Source organism: Passer domesticus, chromosome 20, assembly GCF_036417665.1.
Source record: "Passer domesticus isolate bPasDom1 chromosome 20, bPasDom1.hap1, whole genome shotgun sequence".
Lineage (NCBI taxonomy): Eukaryota > Metazoa > Chordata > Aves > Passeriformes > Passeridae > Passer > Passer domesticus.
This window is the reverse complement of record NC_087493.1, coordinates 5,773,548-5,795,116: the sequence shown is the minus strand read 5'-3', so window position 1 is coordinate 5,795,116 and position 21,569 is coordinate 5,773,548. Positions and strand designations below refer to the sequence as shown.

At 37.5% G+C, this 21,569-nt stretch overlaps 1 protein-coding gene and 1 long non-coding RNA gene across 5 annotated transcripts in view; one reads left to right on the top strand and one right to left on the bottom strand.

Annotated features, from left to right (window-relative positions):
• Window positions 1–524: 524 nt before the first annotated feature.
• LOC135284000 (uncharacterized) lies at window positions 525–4,136 on the bottom strand. The gene is made up of 3 exons (XR_010349564.1): window positions 3,998–4,136; window positions 2,528–2,690; window positions 525–820 (listed from the first exon to the last, which is right to left on the bottom strand). It is a non-coding gene; the product is annotated as an uncharacterized LOC135284000 (long non-coding RNA).
• ANKFN1 (ankyrin repeat and fibronectin type III domain containing 1) overlaps window positions 3,177–21,569 on the top strand; it is a 132,713-nt gene continuing 114,320 nt past the window's right edge. The window contains exons 1-4 of one of the 4 annotated variants that reach the window (XM_064395184.1): window positions 3,177–3,352; window positions 3,792–3,941; window positions 8,961–9,018; window positions 9,981–10,203. The gene's annotated coding sequence lies outside the window, so the exon portion shown is untranslated. Of the gene's footprint in view, window positions 3,353–3,688; window positions 3,942–6,065; window positions 6,201–8,960; window positions 9,019–9,980; window positions 10,204–21,569 lie in introns of those variants that run through there. The other 3 variants (XM_064395185.1, XM_064395186.1, XM_064395183.1) reach the window with 3 other exon arrangements.

Sequence of the window (21,569 nt, the reverse complement as noted above, 5' to 3'; positions counted from 1 at the left end):
GCCTGACACAGCAGGGACCCTTCCCCGAGGAAGTCTTAGGTCATTTATGATGACTTCAAGAATCCAATGTAGTCTTAAAGTCAAAGGAAATCCTTGTTTTTGATGAGCTTTGAAACAAGCCTTGCCATACACAGGTATTATTAATTCTGTAAGTTTTTTTCCAGAGTAGCTTAGACACAAGAAAACTTCCCAAGGATTTTTAGGGAGGTTACTTTTTCCCGTGTAAGTTTTAACTAATCAGGATCTTTGGAAGAAAAATATGTAGATCAGTTTTGTGCCAAGGCCTTTCCAGTCCTAAGCAATGCCAGGGCTGTACCGACACAGAACACCCAAAGATGCTGCAACACTTTACCCACACTCTCCCCCCAAAAAATGATGCATTTAAAAAAGGATTAGTCTGGGAAAATTAGTAATTACAATCTGTACATTATTAAGCTGAGAGAAAGGTTGGCTAAAGAGGGAAAACACATATTGCAAGGGAAAACACACTTTCTGCAGTCTGAAAAGACATAGACAAATCCATGTTATGTTTTTGACAGTTTATTAACTTTTTCTGCTAGATCTCACCATAGACATTGGGATTTCTGGCTGAGTTCTGCTTCCATGTTTATCTGTGTCCTGCAGGTTCAGCAAATCTGCTTTAATTTCCCTTTGTTCACTTGCTGTAAAAACAGATTTTAATAGCCCAGCCAGGAATTGTAATTTATGTCACTCAAACTGCATACAACATTTGCTATCCATGTATAAATACATATCAACCTGGGCAGCTTCAGCATTGCTTCTCTCTGTAATAATTCACATCTTATCCTTCCATGGGCATCTACAATAATCACAGAGGAAATGTAGACATAAAAAACATGGCAGAGACGAATTGGGAAAAAACAGTATGGTAATTATGTATTTAACTGACCCCTTCAGTTAAACAGCAATGAAAATATTCCATTATACAATAAATGTAACAGTGTGGGTTGTCACAAAGAGTGTCAAGAAAGAAGCCTCCTGAAGGCATAATATTCCCTTTAGACATGAGATCTGTCTTCACCTCTTCTCAAAAATATTTTTTATTTCACAGAGGAATAACCACCTTTTCTATGCTTTATTTCTCCACGTGTAAAACTCACCCCCTGTCTGTTACACTACATGAAAATTGTTTGGGACAGAGGCTGTGTGATTGCACTCTTTGTAGAACTTTGTAGCAGTGTTGGCTGATGGCAGCTGGGGCTGCTAAGTGTTGTGTGTGAAACAAACATTCTTGGGTTTGGTTTGATTTCACTGCTCACACTTCAGGTCAGCCCCTAAGCTACTTTAATTTTTAATTAAAGCGCATCAATAACACCCTTTGAATGCTTGCTTCTCTGTTGTTTCCAGCTACATGCTAATTGGTTTTTGTCCCCATTTACACAAAATTTAATTTTCTGGTTGTTATCTGGAGAGTTTCCATAGTAATTTTAAGAGCTTTTTTCCTTGCTGCTGTGGTTATGCTGACTTTCTCCAAAAGACACCTGCTCTGAAGTTAAATCAGACTCTTTGCCACCTTCTTACCCACTTCCCCCATGATTTCCACAGAATAAAAGCATTAGTCATTGGCCTGTAATTATCTTTAATTCACTGGTACTTTCCTTGGACCAGCTGCATGAGGGACTGAAAACTGTGCAATGAAAAGACTGAAGCAGACACAAACAGCACCAGAAGCTGAGCTACACACACTTAAACACAACTCCATGTGCATCACTTAGCCACAACACAATTAATTAATTAATTAATTGTGCACAACACATGTACACACTCTTGCCCCAGAGAAGTTATGATCCAAGGCATTCTGCAAACTTTCAACAAGTGTTGTGTTGTCTGTGGTGCCAACTCTCCCAGTTCCTACCAAGAATCCTACAATGTCTAAAATCTCATCTCTGAAAGTTGTAAGTCTGCATGAGAATATCCAGATTCAATTTAGGTTAAAAAAAAGGGGTTTCTGTCATTGAAAAAAAAAAAAAAAAAAAAAAAGACTGGAAAACATGACACAAATGTTTCCTTAAGGCTCAGTAAACATAAAGTGAAGTAAAAAATACCTTTTTAAAAAGTTCTTTCATTTAAAAATCAATTTTTTAAAACTTAAGGGCCAGCCTGATGATGTTTTAGTACTTCAGGTTGACAGAATGATCAGTGGGGCTATTCACAGAGTATAAAGATAAAAATGTGCAAAAGATCTTTGTCAGATCTGGGCCTACAGCCAGCATCTCTCCCCAGGAGCATGTCATATGGCACTACTTCTAAATTTGGCTCAAATTTGTTTTGGTGAGTGCAAAATTTGTCTAGATCCAAAGCTAGTTCTGCATCTACCAATTAAAACTTTTTCATCCCATGTAGAAACTTCCAAATAAATAAAATTTACAAAGAAGCTTTTATCTGGTTGTAGATGTGTTTATAAGAGTGAAAGCAAAACAACACTGGGCAGGGATCCAGAGGCTGATACCTGAGCTATAAACTGCCAGGGATCACAGTATTTAGTAAATTAACTAAAAATACCCACCTCAGTTTCACTGCCTGAAGTCAGATAGCATGCTCCCCCTCTTGTCTTGACTGTAGTTTGTGCCCATAAAGCCTCAGGGAATGAAGACAAATGCAATGGCAGAAACTGAAAGGGATAATTTCCTTCCTCTCCAACATTTTCCATGTAATGTTGGCAGCACAATCTGCAAAGTTACGGTTAGCAAAATAAATCTTTGACAATGACTGTGTGTCTCATATTGCAGCCCATCCTTCCCCTTTACAACTGTTTTTGCTGAATCACTTTTTATTTGCCACCTGGAAAAAGCCAATGCCCAAGATAAGGTTACACTGTGCATGCAGTGCCTCCCTTAACCCCTTCCAAACTCCAGAAAACTCAAAAAAAAAAAAAAAAGGATAGTGTTTGCTCGTCTCTCAATAAAGGCACAAAATGTAACGACCAAAAGAAAATTACTGCCAGGAAGAAAAGTGTTGTTTCCCTTGACCTGCTAAAACAAAGGATATCACGTAAACAAAAACCACAGGATATCACATAAACAATGCTCCTCCTCCATCCCTTCCTAAGGGATTCTTCCTTCTGTGAACACATTTTGCTCTGTACAGAGGGGGAATGTCACCTGAGAGAAAATTCTTGTCACCTGAGGGGAAAATGCTGTCACCTGAAGGAAAACTGTCACCTGAGGGAAATCTGCTGTCACCTGTGGGAAAAATCCTGTGCTGCAACCTGAGGGAAGACTCTTCTTTTGTCACCTGAGGGAAAACTGCTGTCACTGAGGGAAAATTCCTGTCACCTGAGTCATGTGGTGGAAGGCAGGGAGAGAAACATTTCTGGCAGGCCACATTCCCAGTAAGATTCTGAAGCATTTGTACAATTTAGTGTCACCTCTAGATGACGGGGTAAAGCAGAGGGAGGGAGGATATAGAAAGGGGATGTATAGTGAAAAATAAAATGTCATTCTGAAGGTGGGAAAGCTTAGAAACCAGGGGTGGAGCTGCAAGGCCATGGGATGAAAGGACATTAATTAGCAGGGCCTCAGCAGCCCAGGGGACATTTTTGGGATAGCAGTGAGACTTTTGAGGGGTTGATGGTGATAGAGCCAGTTTTCAGACATCTTTTTCTTTACTGCACAGTCCCCAGGGCTGGAGGGCTGTGGGATGGGATCCAGGGCAGGGCTGGGGGCTGTGCATGTTGGTGGAAGCTGTGTGGGCTCCTGCGTGAGCTGGGACTGCTGAGGCTGCACAGACGCTCCTCCAGCCTCCACAAAAATCTCTGCTTAAATTTTAAGATGCAGTTTTGAACTTCAGCCGTGTGATGGCCACATTTAAAAATTCCATTCCTAATAACGCTGGTGGTGTAGTGGCTGAGATAATGAGACCAAAATGGATGTGGTCAGAAAACCCTCTAGGTAGCCCCACACAGGGGGATGTTTGTTTGTGTAAGTATTTTATACACAATACCCAATTTTGATTGTGTAATTAATTATTTCATTACCTTTGTGAAACAGCTGTATAATGCAACATGGAGAAGAGGCAAAGGTTTTATAGTTGAGGTGGCATTGTGGGTTTAATGCTCTGGTCCCATGGCCTGGGCTGTGGTGGCTCTTTGGCACTCTCACTGCAGCTGGGCCATGACCACTCAGAGGCTAGGAATAAATGTACCTTTGTCTATCTATGCTTGTACACAACATAATAATATAAAAATAGAAGTATTATAATAACATTATAGGAATATAAGAGCAATATTATTTCACACAGTTTGTGGAAACTAGCCATGGTGTGCTACCAAGTGATTACCCAAACCACCTCGTAATTTCAATATTGAAAGAAAATACGCTAGAATATATTTTGAAGTTTGTAAAGTTTTCAGATTTATAAAGAAATGTGGAAGTCTAATGATAGTTTCAAATCAAAAAAGGTAAGACACTCCATGTGGAAAGTGGGTGTGAAATTGGCATTCTGACATGTTTCAGAATTAATTTCTTATTAAATAAAACTTTTGATAAATCCAAACTATTTTCTTGGCTCTAGCAAATTTATGCTTTGAGCCTTTGATTGACTCCTAAACTATTCTGGGTGAATGGCTCACGGTCTGAGGCTTTTACCTGAGAAATGGAGGCCTGCAGTGCTTTTGACCTTTCATTTATTTTGAAAGTATTAACCTTGCAATGATTCAAGAATATAATCTTAATAGATGCAATTTCCTCTCGCAAATTTCTTCTGACATGGCACATAAAAATGTTGTGGGACTGACTGTCATTGTTTGTACCAAAGTTCTTTTGCTCCTGCCATAACTTCAGGATTACAAGGGCTCATTAGCAGGATAATGGCAGTGTTACTTCAAACAGCATGGTTCCTTTTAATTGTCTTGAGACAATCTGACCTTCTTTAAAAAGGAAATCAAATCAGTTTATTGTCGCCAAAAGATCTTGGGAAATAAAAGGAAAAGAGGCTGAAATGGTACTGAATTTTTAAAAATCAAACAAAAAAACCCATATATGTACTGCTAAAATTTGATAGAATTCAGGAAATTAACAAATCATTCCTCTTTGGATTACTTTAAAGTTTCTTGGTGGTATTTTTAGACTGTGTAATATTTCTTTTAAACTTAATACAAAAAGTTTGTTTAACATTTTTTAAACAAATTTGTTTTTCAAATCAAAGACTTTGAGACAGTCTCCTGAAAATTCATGAGTATCTAAAAAATTAAAAACTTGGAGGGAAACTACAACTTAATTTGTAGTAATTCAGAAGTTTGGGGTTGGAATTTGGTTTCATGAAAAGCTGTTTCATTTGGCTAACTTCTTCTGTTCAACTCCATGTGTATGTGAAATGATGGACAAGAAGAGCTATTTATTTTTCATTCCTAAATTTTAATATCCTTGAATTTTTGATCGATATAATCAAAAATAACCTGTCTTCACTTTGGCCACTTTGAGTCCTAGTAGTTGCTCATACTTAATAATGAAGGAAAAGAAACGTGCTGCAATTATTACTAACCTTTTCTTTCTTCTTTCACTCCTTTTTTTCCTTTCCTCACCCTCCAGTGTGACTGTGGCATTGAATACAGCTGAGACAGAGTTGGTTCCAACTTATTTTTGGTTCATTAATTTTTGGCAAAGAGGGGACAGTTAATAGGTCTGACATTCCCAGCTAGGTGGTGATTGATCAAAAGTCACCACAGTCAATGTTGTTATTTTTTCCAAATTTGTAAGTGTGTTATTCCCCAGGAGCCCACAAAAACAAAGCAATTAGTCTGGCTTGACAGGAATGATGGTGGCTAAACCAGCATCAGAAGTGAAGGCATTCCATGGGATTACCTTTTCCCTATCTTATGTCTGCTGCAGCTTAATTTACAAAATGACAAGGTGTGCTTTATGTAAAGTGCATTATCTGCATTAGGCCAACTGCACCCTTCAGGAATGTGACATTGTTAAATGAGATTTCCACACACCTACAGGAATGTGCAGACACCGTCAGCCTAGTAAACATACAATATTTTATCAATAACAACCGTCTCTCTCTCTCCATTTCTTCCTGTTTGTGTTGTATGTCTGTGTCAGCTTTGCTCTGAGCCAGTGCTGTCAGTGAACTCTCCAGAGCCTGCTCAGCTGGAGCTGGGAATGCCAGGCAGAAATACCAGGCAGAAATAGCAGCTCTGCCCAGATGCCCCTGCAGGCAGTGAGTGCCTGTGGAAGGTACACACAGAATTGGTGCTGGGATTGAACTTCTCCACTGGAGATGAAGTTGAAACTGGCGTGGGACAGTGGGAGGTTGGCAGCTCTGGAGAGGCTGATTAGTGAGGATCTGGGTGGTAAATTCAAATATTCAGGTGCTAATCCAGCCTTAAGCCACTGAGCTACTGGGTACTTCTATGTAGTCAGTACCTTTCCTGTGACTTGATTTCCCCATTTCTGAAGTAGAATCATGCTGCTCCTGAACTGGAAAGATTGGATATTCTAAACAAAAAACATTATTGCTCTTATTGACATGGAAAATACCCCAGTTGGATTGATTTGGGATTTCATAATGTTGGTAATACACTCCTGAATAAGGTTGTGGTGCAGGTATTCAGTGGGTGATTTTCACTTGGCACAAACTAGGTTTATGTGGGACTGGTGAAATTGATAATATAAATTTGCTTCATACACCTTTCAGTAATTCCACTTTGAATCTGCGGAAGATTCTCTGTGGGTGTTGACCAGGTCCAGAATATTGGACACCTGCCAAAACTCTGGCAGAACTTATTTTCCTTCATTTGGACATGTACAACAATGCAGAAAATTGAGGATATCCATTTTGGTTTTATCTCAGTAGGTTTAGTGTCTCCCTAATTCTGATAACTCTATTTGGACAATATGAGAATTTGAATGAGCCCTGAGAAACTGTGCCTCCAGGGTTAATGAAAAGATTAAATGAGTCTGGTCTGGTGCCCAGCAAAGCACTTCTGGATTGCCTGCTGATTGATTTTCAGGAGGAGCTAGAAAAGGGAAAACTCGACTTTGTTTAGGCACACAATTGGATGTCAAAGGCATGAGAGCCTGGAATTTCTGCCCGAGTTTTCCTGCATAGTGATAGACACAGCAGGACATTGCTTTCTTTGGATGTCAATGTCTGACTCATTCTTGTGGGAGCCTTAGTAAAGCTGAATAATTGGTGCTTCAGAGAAGCGGGGAGCTGAAGGTTGTCTACTCAGGTTTGATCTTGAAGGGAGTGAAAGACTGTATGTGTATTATTTGAACTTCAGGAAGAATGAAAAAAATGTTATCTAACTGTAGTGTTGAGTCATTTTAGCCTGGCAAGTGTTAGGAGATGCTTGGGTCAGCTGAAATATTGGGAAGGAAAATACTGACTCAAGAATTTTCTTGTGTCAGCAGAAGGTGTCTGCTGCACTATGGGCTGGGATTTAGAAGTGGAGATCTAAAGGAGAACATTATAAACAGCAGCTGCTTTAAAAATAGCCTCATTCCTTTGCTTCTGACAATTGCTTAAAGTCATAGGAAATCCTACCACAGCTATCCCTTCTAATTTTTCAACAAACAATATTCACATCTCTGTTATTTTCTAGCCCAGTTACATTACTTAGTGCTTCTTTAAGAAAATCTTGGTTATATAGTCTTTCCTTAAATTGGCTCAAGCACAAATTTCAGATGCATCCAAGTGATTTACATGTCTAATCTGATTGAATCACTCCTGAAGGTTAATTTTTACAAATTTTATCTGTGGGCTATTGCTAAAATGAATCTGAATATATTTTTTCAACTTTGTTAGCCGAAGGTCTCAAGAACCTTGTGAACTTCTTAATAAATAATATTAAATAATAATAAATAATAAATAAATAATAATAAATTGTATTCTAAGTGTGAAAATATTAATTGACCCTCCCCTCACAGGATGACAGTAGTGTGGCTTACCCTTGGTGACGGGAAAAGTTTGGGAGTGCTTTGACAAAAAATTTGGAAAAAGCTTCAGCTGGGGCTCTCAAGGCTTCACTTACTGCATGTTCTACTGTAATTCCTGAGGTCCACTGACCAAGACCTTTGCCCTGGGCCTTGAACACAATTTGGAGTGTGCCTGAACACTTTGTTGCATTCTAAAAAGAGTCTCCAATTGGCAACTACTTCAGTCTCCTTTTTGCTTTTTGCCTTCCCCCTGAAATAGAAGACACACCATGTTCCATTTTTCTTCCAGCTATACATGAGGCATCTCCAGCATGCCAAGATCTGCTCTATTAAGAGTTGTAAATAGCTCGCCTGTGGGAGGCTTTTCTTTACCTATGCTGTGAACTGGTTTGTTTTTATCAGTTCTTTGCATGAAGCATAAGAAATAAAGATTTACAGCAAAACAGGTTATCTTTGGATTGCACCAGAAAATCTTTCATTCAAGCAAGGGATACATGAAATTTCCACCAGGTTCCTTTCTCCTCGCTTCTCCTTTAGCCTATTATGTATCCAGGGGATGAAAACAGCCTCTCACTGGCAAGATTTGTCCATAGAAGGTCACACTTAAACCCTTGAGACTGTAATTATTTTGTCTCCTTGCTCTCCAACACTGCCATGTGAATGAGGTCATGGTATTAAGTGAGTCTAGCTGATAATATCTTCACTTTATGTCCTAAAAAACTTCTGGCACTTGAGCACTGTGTTCCTATTAGATAGGAATATTTTCTTGAGAATTTACTGACATTGTTGAATTTATATTCTGATATGTTTCCTGTATTTAAGTTATTACTTCCTCCCAATAATACAAATTATCCAAATGTCAAGATTCTGATTCTGTGTATTCTACAACGAGAGTGGGGGGCAGAAATCCCAACTCATTGATTTCCATTCTAAAAGGTAATACCCTCTTATAAAAGCTGTGCTATCTCGGTCAGATTCCAATGTAGAAAAATTAATCTAGGCACTTAAATTTTCTTCTGCCACTGTGCTTAATATTTCGTTCTTTTTTCTCTAAAGTGTCAGGAAGTGGTGCCGACTTGGCAGCAGTATATATCATCCCAGAGGAGGCTGTAAAGTAAGTGTTAGAAATGTTTAGTCCTGTCTATAAAAATGAGTTTTACTGAACTCTAAAGAAGTAGTAACAGAACTGCCTCTTCTAGCAGTGTTTGTGGTTATTAATAGATGTTAGTGCATTAATTATGTTCCAATGGAGATTTTAATTCTAATCCAAACTCTCCATCCAAATTGAATGCTTTCTTAACCTTAGCAATATCTGATAAAACTTCTGTGAACTCCTGTATGTAGAATTAAATTTACCACTATAAGTAAGTATAAATAAATAGGCTTGTGGGAATGATTATTGATTTGTATAGCTGAATATTGAGGAGGAGATCTCTTTTTGATGGAGAGCTTGCCTTGAAGATTCATGTTACAGTTCATCTGTTCACTTTTTTCACCACAGAAGTTATTGTAATTGAGATATCTCATAGACTAGAATGAATTTAAGAGACTGTGTTAAAAATATGATCCTTCATCAAAATATCAGAATTATTTCTTCTTATTCCTTAAAAACAGAAATTTTATTATTTAAATAGTTACACTTCTTGTAATCCTCACACAACGTAATTGCCAATGTGATGGTGCTAATATTAACAGAGTAATTTAACTTATTGAAGGGAACATAGAATCTCTCAGGAGTATTTCAGCCTTTGGTGCTGTCCTGGTAAAGAGGAATTGAGAATTCTTCCTTTTATCAAGACATAATTTCATTTTAAAGGAACACCTACTTTTTGAATGTCATGATATTCATGACAATGATTGCTTTAAAATCCTTTTCCAGTGTTGTTGTGCCCTCCCAAGCTTATTGTCAGTATTTTATAGTTTTTCTGAGGGTTCAAAATGCCACTGGAGGACAGATGACACATTTCAGTCTACCCTTACCATCTGATATGTTACTTTCTGGTCTCAGGTTGCTTTTCCTTGAGCAGTTGGGCACTATCAGTTGTCGGTTTCCCCTCTATTGTTTCTTTGCTGCAGGAGCTCAGCAAGTGGGAGATGACAGAGTGACCGTGCTGCCTCTGCCTGGGGAGCAGAAGAACTCTGATAGGGATATAAATTATTGGAAGAGTGCTCATCTCGGGAATTGCAGACAGACAGAACAGCTCTGAGGAAATGCAAACTGTCAAACACAATTTGTTTCAGTTGAGGCTTGAATGACAGCAGAAGTGAAAAGGGGCAAAACACACTGGAGTCACTGCACGTAAGTACTCTCAAATAATTTTAGTTCACTTACCTGATGAGCAGATTACCACATGCATTTCTAGACAATACTTTTCATCTTTGAAGAATGAAAATTGCATTTCATTTAATATGATGCAAGAGCAGAGTATTTATTCTCTGTTCTCTAAATATGTAGAATATTTTACATGAAGAATGGAATTTGAAGTATTTGTTGGGAAGAAAAGACTTTTGTTATGTCTTCCAAGTAAATGCTACTGTTTTAAACTGAGTATTACTGATACTATGATGGATGTTCAATACCTTTCAATGGGACATATTTATAAACCAGTAATCATCATATTTAAGACTGGGTGTCCATAATTTCTATTTATAGAACTGTTTATATTTTCTACTGTTTTCTTCAAGAGCCAGTTTATGGGAGGGTGTTAATAGCAATAATTTACCTGCATTTACACATGAGCAAACCCAGTACTAAAAACTGGTAACCTGGAATGAGTATGCATAGAGTTTATGACAGTCCAAGACAAACTGGGGTTTATTTTTAAGGAAAAGTTCTCATTTCCTTTGATTCTCTGCAGAAACATAGGGGCTGGATTTGTGAACTTGTGACAACTAAAGAAAAAGTAATTTTGGGAGTTACCAAAAACTTTAGGGGACCAGTTTTGAATAGAACCAATCAACTCCAACCAATGGAAGATTAAGGAAGATAATTAAGATTAGGTTGCATTGTACTGCACACTCAGGCTGCTATGACACATGGAATAAAAGAGGATCCTTTGAAATTTCTGAAACCTGGCTATTAACCTGCAATTATTTCTCAGTGTGTTTTCCATGCACTGTCTATTAGCAGCAGATTCAAAGCTCGTGTGCCTTCTATAGCAACAGCACTTCAGGTTTTTAGAACATTTATGTAGCACTGCAACAGGCTGGATTTTTTCATGTTTCATAAACTGATTAAGATGCCTTTTGGAAGTGAAAAAGAGGGATATGAGTTTGCATGGATCTGTCTTGTCTGAAAGACTTTGATTTGACTGTCTCTGTCAGAGGCTCTAGATAAAGAGTGATTCATGCAACCAAACAGTTTCCATGGAACTTACCTAAACTTTGTGCTGAGCTAATGACAGAAGGGTGGCCAGTAATTCACAGAAGAATTAATACCCATTTCCTTTGTTTTCAGTGTGATGGCATGTCCAATTACACTGAGTCTTCACTGCTAATCTCAACCTCTCTTGCACTTCTTGCCTTTATTGTTCCTGCAGCTTTCCTAGTGGAGGCTTAGTGGATGATGCTATTAGATGTTGTAAATATAGGTTATTGCAACTACTTTCTGCATTTATAGAATAAATTGACAACTTCTTGTTCAGCCAAACTGAATGATGACAGAGAATTTTCCCTGTTATTAGGACTGACTAGAAATCCTTCCCCCTAAAATCAAATCAGTTTTGGAATTATTGCTGTAAACTCCAAAAACTACATCTCTTTCTATGTTTTAGTAGAAACTGGTAGGTCTCCCCCTAAAATAAGTCAGATTTTTGTTTTAGTGACAGTAAGTTTCCCCACAACTTTACGACTGAAAAAGTTCCTATATAAAATAATATTAAACTTCACCTGTCAGCTATATTTAGGTTATTTTGTGGAGTTTAGTCCATACAAAATTCATGTTGAACTCTAAACTGTTTTTTAGTGTGTACCTGTAGAACAAATCAATGCATTCAGCGAAACTGTGGAATACATATAAAAAGGTCTTTACAACAACTGTGTTAATTTTGTGTTAGTCATAAACTCAATGTGCAGCTGAATGTACCTGGTAGAAACACTTCAGAGACTTTAAAACTTTCTTTGTTACAGAACTGAAACTATCAAAACTAAGAAACAATTTTTCATTTTGTTTTCCCTCGAAGTTTTGGGGTTTGTTCTTTTTTTTTAAGGTTTATTGTAATCTGAAGCTATCATATAATGCAGGGTAAAATCCAAATCCTCCATGAAAGCAAAGATTAGCTTATATATCTGCAGCAAAAAACCTTTGTGGAATATTTGTATTGGGAGATCAGGTATTTTGAAATCACACAGCGCATCAATTTCTCCAATTAAATATTAAAATCTAAGCATCTGGGTTATGAAGTCTCTCTAAGAAATAAGGGGGCCCAGGTTTCAATCTTTTTGAAAAGATCAATTTATTATAAAATGCATTAAATTTTCCAGGCACTATTTTTGAAAGCATTATTCAGGTGTGTGGGGTCATTTGAATTTGCAGGATAATGATATTTCTTGTGCTTGTGTGTGATTCTGGCATAAATGACAGACTTTCACTAAACTTGGAGAAATATTCTTAGGTGTCTGTTTCACCACCAGTGCTTGTGGGGCTCAGCATTAGGCAGCACTTGTTTGATGTGTGGCAGAACAAAGGTGAGAAAAGGGCAACCAGAAAATACTGCTTGTAAATTTGTTCTTTTTCACATAGTTAGAGCTACATTTTAGTTTAGTTTATTTTTAGGTGACCATTTTATCAATTGGAAGCTGTTGGTGAATCAGTGTGAAACTTTCCAATGGTTTATCAAAACCTAAGCAGAAATGTTGTTCTCTGTTCCCCACGCACTTATGCAGAATTTCTGCTTTGCAACCCAAATGCACTGCTTAAATGGCCCAGCTAATTATGTGATTTGTTGCAAACATTGTTAGATCTCTTTAAGTGAGTGCAACAGTGTATTGGAAAAATGCAGGGGATATTGGAAAAAATACAGGCAAGGTAGCTGCTTCAATGTTTAATAGACACAAAGAAGTTTTGTATTTAAAACACAGCTTTCAATCCTTTTATGCTATCTCATAGCCAGTCTCCAGCATTTGGATGCATTCATGAGTCCAGTAGTAGGTCTTCTGTTTTCAACTTTGAAAAAACTCATCAGAAGGTCAGATGAAAACATTCTGCAGCCTACAGCAGATTCTGAGCTCCATGGCCTTTATGCTGCCTAAATAACAATTGGGAAGTGTGGGAATTGCTCTAGAGAAGTCGTGAATTGTTTTGGGATTTACTCAACATATTCTAACTTTGGATGAAAGATGTGATTATGGAAGCACATAATAAGCATTCTCTCCTACACTCACAAAGGGTTTGTTTTCAAATCATTCTCTGTTATACATGCTCAGATTCTGTGGCATTATATCAGCCCATGCACGTGCTTCAGCCAGGTTCCAGCAGGGATTCCTAATGATGCAGTTGTTTTTGCCTTCTAAACAAAGAAACAAACCGAATTCCTACCTGTCCTAAAAGTAGCACTGCTCTTGAGACATCTGCTGTGCAGTGAAGTGGGATGTGTTTCAGGTGCAATGCCTTCCACCCCTCCTTGGAGCACAGAAAAGGAGTGAAGAGCACAATTTATTTATCAGGTGGAATTTGTTTCTCTTGTTCTATGGAAGAATGAGCAGAGAAAACCTCATGGCAGCAGTAGCTGGGGATGTTTGGCCAACTTCCCACCCGAGCAAAATAACTGAATTAAGACATTGCCTATGTTGAGTCCCCACTCCATAAAAAGGAACTTGGTGTCACAACAGGATGAATCTAAATCAACACATGGCAAAGATAAGAACATATCCTAAGAATTTCTGAGCCATGGTAAAACCCAGAGGTATTTTTTTCTTAGCCTAAGGGAGCAGGTAAAAAGTTTATTGCATTTGACAATTTTTTTAAGCACATTTGTAATCAAGAGGAAAACTCTGTATCAGTTGGCATTGCTTCTTTGTGTCCTTCATTAAGGGCAACGAAGTAAAATAAAAGCACGGAATTAACCTCAGTGATCCAGAGCTCTGATTCTTGTCCTTCATATGTAAAAAAAATTATGCTTTCTGATGTTCAAAGGTATATTTTCTGAAAGCATAAGTGACTATTCTGCTTCTATCCTTATCCTCCTACTTTTCAGTGGCTATAGAATGTGGTAATTAAGTCTACAGTGTGTCTTCTGCAGTGCTTTCATTGTCCATATATAGATATCAAGACAGCTACAGACTACGTAATGGCAGCCTTTTGGTCCAATGACTGTGTCAGCAAAGGAAACCAAGCATTTCTCTTAATAAAATGGTTTTCAGCATCCTTGAGGACTCATTAAGCGATCTCTTTAGAAGTCATATTCACTGAGCTAATTAACATGATCAAAATGTGCATTCCTTCCTTATGATTAACTTCATAGCACCGAAAGAAAAACTCTGAGTAAAACTCTTACAGTGACACTAAATACATAGATCCTTATATTCTGTATTGGAATGCATGACACACTGGCTACAGTTTGAATAACTGTTTAAAGTATTTTGAAGGCAGCAAGGACATAATTCAACTTAAGCCCTCACTTTCCCTCAACAGAAATACACAGGGCATTAAACAGCTTGGGCAAACAGTCTGGAAAGTTACATTGCGGTTCATCTTGTTACACTTGGTGCTTTATATGTAATGGTGGTTTTTACTCTGAGTTCCACTCAGTAAACCTGGGACTTCAGCTTTTTTATGGAGACATAAAAGTTTGCAATGCCTAATCTCCTTTATTGTGATAATCTACTCACCATGAAGCAAAAATAAAACATATGTAAGGGATAAGGATTGCTTTAATCAATCTTAAAATTTTGGTATCTCAGAGATTAAGAATATTAAAATATTAATCACAGGAAAAAATGTTACTGATGGCTTTTTAAAATTATAAAAACTGAAATACGAGTGACATGATTTATTCCTGAAGCACTTGCATTGAAATTTATTGGCACCGTGACATTTTTATAGCATCCACATGAACACTGCTCTGTAGTATTGTTCTGTAGAGCTTAAAATCAGTAGTGACACTAAAGTATGACGTTTCCAATGAACCAGTGTAATCTTGGTTTAGTTCACTGAACTATACTTGAATTATTGGAAGACAACAGCCTTTGGTGATACAAATTGATTGTAATAGGATGGAAAATGAAATGTTGTATTCCATAGAGTCTATGACTGGTACAGATGAAAGGGATGGAGTTATTTAATACTGCCCACACAATTTGGGCTATGAGTTTTTCAGAGAATCACACACGTTAAATATTCCATTTTCCTTCGTGTCTGGTGTGGTGCACTGACATCCTGCCCTTCTTGCTTTTCTTGAGCAGACATCTTGTTCCAGCTATAATGAGATACATCAGAGTAGCTCCTACTAACACTCCCTGATTTCTGTCACGTTGCTGGTTTATGTCAGTCTGTCAGTCTGCCTCCATTTGGAGATCTTTCCATGTTTGGAGAGCTAGCTGTTGAACCACTTCTAGTGGAACCATACTAAGATATTTCTTTAGATTAAACTTTTTACTAGAATGAGAATGAATGGAATTTGGTAATTGAAAGAGCTTTAAATATGTCATCCCTGGGAAATAAATTTTGAAACAAAAATGTGCAGATTAATGCAATAAATTGTGCCTTATATAAAGATTAGCTTTCTAAAACTAGAAGAAGATGCAGGTCAAGTTACAGACTAATGATGTTCATTTGCAAATGATGCTAATGATGAACTATTTGAAAGGATTAACCTGCATTATTTTCAGTAAGGAATAATTTATACATTTGACATTATGGCACCGAATTAATAAAAATAAGATTTTAATGCAAATACAGATGTCCATTCAGACTCCTGGTTATTGGACATGTTCTGCCTGTAGTCATGAACATCTCTTTAAAGGACTAATACACGTGATTAATGACCACGATTAAGGTATTAAAGCTGACAATTAAAAAAAAAAAGCCCAACCACTAGATCAGTATACCAAGGGTGAGTTTGCTATTAAATTAAATCTAGGACCAAAGAACTGTCCTGAGTATTTTCAGCACTTAAGTAATTTAATTTCTTATTTAGATTGCTACAGTCTCTGAATTTTATCAGAGAATGCTGCTTTATGGGACACTGTAGTTACAAATTACTGCCTCTAAATCTTGTCCTACAGAGCAGAGAAGGGGAGAATTCAGCTATATGTTCCATCTTTACTACTGCATTCCTTGGAATGTTCCATATGTTTACCTTTATCTGACTTCAGATTTTGTGCCTTTGTGGTTGCTGGCAAGAGCAGCTGAATTCTTTCATGCCTGTTGCTTTAATAAGAAATGTGAAGCCACATACACAGTAACATGAGAACACAACAGCATGAAGCAGAAATAATCCCTGATGAGATGCATATCTTGAGTAGGGATTAGGAATGCTTTGCACCCAATTCTTTATTTGGACTGTTACTCTGAAAAATTCCAAAAGGGGGCAATCTTACCCTCTGCCTGGAAGTCTATAAATATAATTCAACTGAGAAAATACAGCACACTACTTTCTAAGTTCTCATCTACCTTAAAGAACTGAAGGTTAGTGCAATGGTAAAAAACATCGAAGAGTTTGGTTTTCTTTTTGAAAAGCAAATTTTAAAAGTGACACTGGATTTTCAAACTTCATTAACTGCAACAATATGGATACATGTGGGCACTTTCAAATTGTGATGGTTAAAATTATCCAATGGCCTTAGTTAGAGTGAAAAATCATGTTATTGAGAGGGACATATATTAAAAAGTAATATACTTAAATTCCTTATGAACATAAGGCAAACATGCTTATGCTGGAGATTGAGGGGAAAACAGAATTTCAAACTCATCCTCCTTTACCAGATGACTGGTGCTTACAGACTTGAGACAAAATCTCTATACTAGCTTGGAGGAATGAAAATTCTGTTTTATAATTTCTTATCTTACTGTAGTGAACTAGAAGAAATAACTTGTAGCCGTGTGCTTGCTATAAATTTTTAGTAATTTTTTGCTTCATAGAGTATTTTCTGTAAGAAGAATGCCTGTTTTCTTTCTACATGCTGCCTCAGCAATGTGTTCTTGGCCCGTCTTTTGTAATTTGACTTTACAAATCATTTAATTCTACAAATAGAAAATATTTCATATATATGATATATCTGGATCTACTAGCCCCCCAAAATAGTTTAAACAGATATTAGAAAGCCAACACCAGGGCAATATCCTTTGGCTGAACCAAGTGGATGTTCAGAAGGAAGGCTGCAGGGAGCTGGTGAGGAGCGTTCTTGCTGTGGACTGTGTGGCACAGGATGTTTTCTCTGGGCTGTATGAGTATCTTGCCATGATCTCAGACTGAATGTCTGCTGCATGTTCAGAGCTCTGCTATCTCACTGAGAGCTCCCTGCCTCAGAAATCAGGGAGTTCTTTCAGGGCCCTGCTGAAGAGGCCAGGCGTGCTGCAGGCACTGACCTGGCACTGGGGTGTGGGGTTTGTTGTGGGGCAGGAGAGAGCTGTGCTGGGAGAAGGAAATGGACACATCCAGCTCAGAGGTACAGCTGACCTTGGCTTTGTTTAACATTTAGAGAACACTTGTGATGTTTTAAATATGTTCAACATTTTGAGAGACTTCTGAATGCTGACCTTTATGAACTGTCCAATAACTTCTCTTTTTTAGCTGCGTTCATCCCCGTGACACTGGGGCTGGGTATCCAGCCATGATACAGCCAAATCCTATCATGAGTCATGGCTAAGTGGAGCCTGGCTAAAGCTGATAGACTGACTACCTGTAGTTCAACGAAATTCACTTTGTGATGTTTGGAATCTTGGGCTCCAGTCCATACAGTATGAGTAGAGAGGCACAGACTGTCAATCTGTGTCTGCTGCAGTGGCTCTGACCTCTGATTCACAGCCAAGAGGGAGCTGGTACAGCCACAGCTCCATAAAGCATTATGGTTAAATATGTTTTCATAAGATGTATTTGAAGCTAAAAAAATTACAGCACCACTTTATTTTTATTGTGTTAAGCAGTGTACATAATTCTTTCTTTTTTTTTTTTCTTTTCTTTTTCCCTTGCTTCACATTCATATGATGTAGACTATTTTAAACTCAGCCACATTTTTCTCCCCTCTAGAGAAGATGACCATACCAATTGCCTCACTATCTGTTTACATTCTGGAAAGAGTCATTTGGGATTTTCTCTTTCTGAGATAAACGTTTGCTTATGGATTTTTTTTTTATTGTCACATCTATGGCATTTTTAAAGTAAATATGAGTACAAGGTTTATATTATTTTAAATGTATATTGTATTTGTCTTCCCAACACTGTGGTTTTTAGTACTGTGAATAACGTAGTATGGAGCCAGCCTATTAAACAGCCTGTTTTTGTAAGGAAACTGTTAGTCCACCTACAATATTCTATTGCTTACTGTGTTCTTCCAATATGCTTAGCATTCCACAACCTAAATGATCATTTGTTGAACAAATTCATGCTTTTATTAGTCAAAATACAGAGAAAACAGAGCCCCCCTGTTTCAAGATATTTGCTAATGCACGGTTAATTATCACATATAGCTTACTATAATTCATTTTACAGGGAGACCTCCTGCAGGTAACATACTAGCAGTTTATGAAGCAAAATAACCTCACTATAGATTAGGACTGTTTCACTACTGGTCAGACAGTTGCTGCTTCTAGGCCTTCTCACTTCACATTGCTAATTTGAACAAGGCTTTATTTTTATATTTGTCAGCAGCAAGACTGTAGCATGGTTGTTAAACCTCTCCCAGGCCTAATTAGAGTAGCAATGCTAGCATTCATAATGAATCTCGTGTCCTGGGCTGGAGGAGGTAGCCATGGTGCTACAGTAGCTTCCTGGCAGACAGTTGCTGGCAGGTTTAAGGTAGCTTGTGGCTTGCAATATTAAGTGACTGTTGAAATTCATTGACTCCACTGCGGCTTATGTGTCTAGATGACAACAAGTTTACACGGTTCTTTTATAGTTACAGCAAATGGGTCCATTTAAATATTTATTAGGTGATTATGGTGATGTGAAATGGAAAAAAATTGCAAAGTACGGTATTGCATGTATAACTGTTTTAACTGTTTGTACAAAATAGGCCTGTGGTATCATTTGAAATTACAGCATCTTTTTTTCCTCATAAATATTTATAGCATATCAGTAGCTAGGAATGCTAATTTATTTGCATTTTGTTTCTTATTTAATTTGACAGCCTTTTGGGTAGCCATTAAAGGCACTCACTCTCATTTGAATGAAGGATATTTCAATCAGCAGTTGAGTGGCATTTTGATTGGAGTGGGTGAAGTTCAATTTTAGGAGTTCTTTTTGCTTTATGAGACACAGAAAGGAGTATTACCTGTGTGTGTTTGATCACGGGAGCATCCCCAGAAGGCCTGCTTCTCTGAAACTCTTACTTCTGAGCAATTTGTCATAGCTGCTGCATTAAATGTAGTCAGTTTGGTTTATTTTGCTCTTTTTTCTGGCTCAGTAAAGGTGAAAGTAACACAAGGGCCAGGTATAAATTTCTGCAAAAAATTGGGCAAGAGTTGTAAAATATTAATATGATTTGGATGATAGAACAAGCTATTTCAGGTATCTAGATAAAAGGATTAAAAGCAGACAGAAGAAGAAATCCAATTCTTTGACAGCTTTGTAGCTACTGTTTATTTTTCACAGCAACAGAAGAAATGTGAGTCAATCTCACTCAAGGGCATGAGAGAGCATGATGATATCTAGAGGTTTCAGAGCAAATATATACATTAGAAATGCCTTCAGTGATGGCACAGAAAATAGTTACAGTGAAGAGAAATCAAGCATAGTACAGTGAATTTAATTTGTGTATGTATGTATCTACCTCTAAGTGTAAACTTACACACAGCATGAGAGACTTGCTCTTTGTAAAGAGAATAATTATGCTTCAGCAGCTTCACTCACAGTGCTATCACTGAACTTCACACTTGTTTAGGTATTTAAATTTGCTGCAAGTGGGTGGCAGAACTTTCTGAATCTGTATTTTCTAACGAACAGAAATAAACAGCAGAGATAAATCTGAAGTCAGCTCTTGTCAGAGGAGGTGGAAAATGTGCATCATTGTCAAGTAGAGGCAGGGAACACCAGCTGGAGTTCTTTGACTGTTTTGAGATATCGACAAATATGTATCCACAGGTCTGACCTTTGCTTTGCTAATTCTGTGCACGTACTTTCTTTGATAGTTTCACATCAATTTCAGCAGGCTTGGAATACTTTCTATTTCTTCTGCTGAAAAATTAATTGATTATTTGGGCCAATTTTGCCAATTTCACTTGAGGAAAGTGTTTACACAGCCTGGAAATATTGACAGCAACTTGAAACGGAGATGAAGAATTTTCATACGTTTGAAAATGATGTGGATTACTCTTCCAAACAGAAGAAGAAATTCTGAGAAGTAAAATGGAGACATAGAGTTGAAGTAACTCTGCCACAAGAAGCTACTGGAATGCCCAGAGGCTTCCTTAAGACATGCTGTACTTTGTCTAGGATTGGGATATATTCTACTTAGAGACCTCCAGCTTGCATAACACTTTGTTACTGCATTAATGTTAATTTTGTTACCAATAGGAAAAAGCAAGGTAGAAATCTTATAGGCATGTGTTTAATGCTGGGTTTACCTCAAATTGGGTGGCCATATTCAAATTTGAGAGAGCTAGTGACCAAAGGATACTATTACAATGCCACTATTAACAATTATGTATTACAGCTCACTTGAGAATTGGATGTTCAGTTTCTTTTCTACTATGACAACTCAAAAGATAGGGGATGAATCATTCCATGATTATTTATGATGATGAAGTTATTTATTCTCAGGCTGAAGAATTCTGTGCTTATCTCTGCACTAGTTTTGGGTGAAGTCCTATGATGCCCAAGATGGGAAGTTAAACACACAGCTCAGAGTGAACATTCATTGATGTGAAATGAGGACAGTGGAAATGTGTCCTTGTCCACAACAGCCCTGGTTCTTAGGGCTGTCAATCCAATTATTTTCACAAGGACTAAATTCATTTGAAAGAGGATGAAGTGGCAGGGGGGGAAAGAACATTCCTTAGCTTTTTGAATCTGGAACTTCTGTCCTATGCTTTGCTCAGATTTTCCAGTGAGATCATTTCCTGAATGGGGTGTAATTTGAATAAGTGTTCTGAGGGGCAGGTTCAAAAGCTGAGCACATGGAATTGGCCCAGCTTTGTCATATCCCATCAGTGACAAAGCTGAATTTTGTTCAAGTTTTCCAATAAGCTCAGAATTGTCACACATGTAGCTTGAATGAGATGAACTAAATTATATATATTGCATACACTTTTTTGTGTCAAAGAATCTGTGAAATCAAATGTTTGAAGTGTGCATTGCATTCAATATAGAGTTGACTGTTCATCCAGTTCTGTAGCCTTCCCTACTTCAGTTTTCTGCCACAACTTTGTGCCATCTGTACTCAATATACTGATATATACTTTACTTTTCTACAGTTTAGTGGTTGAAACTACTATATTTTATACCTTTCTTAGAACTGTTACAGGTTTATTGTTATAATCCATATTTATGAATTTCAATAACACTTCAA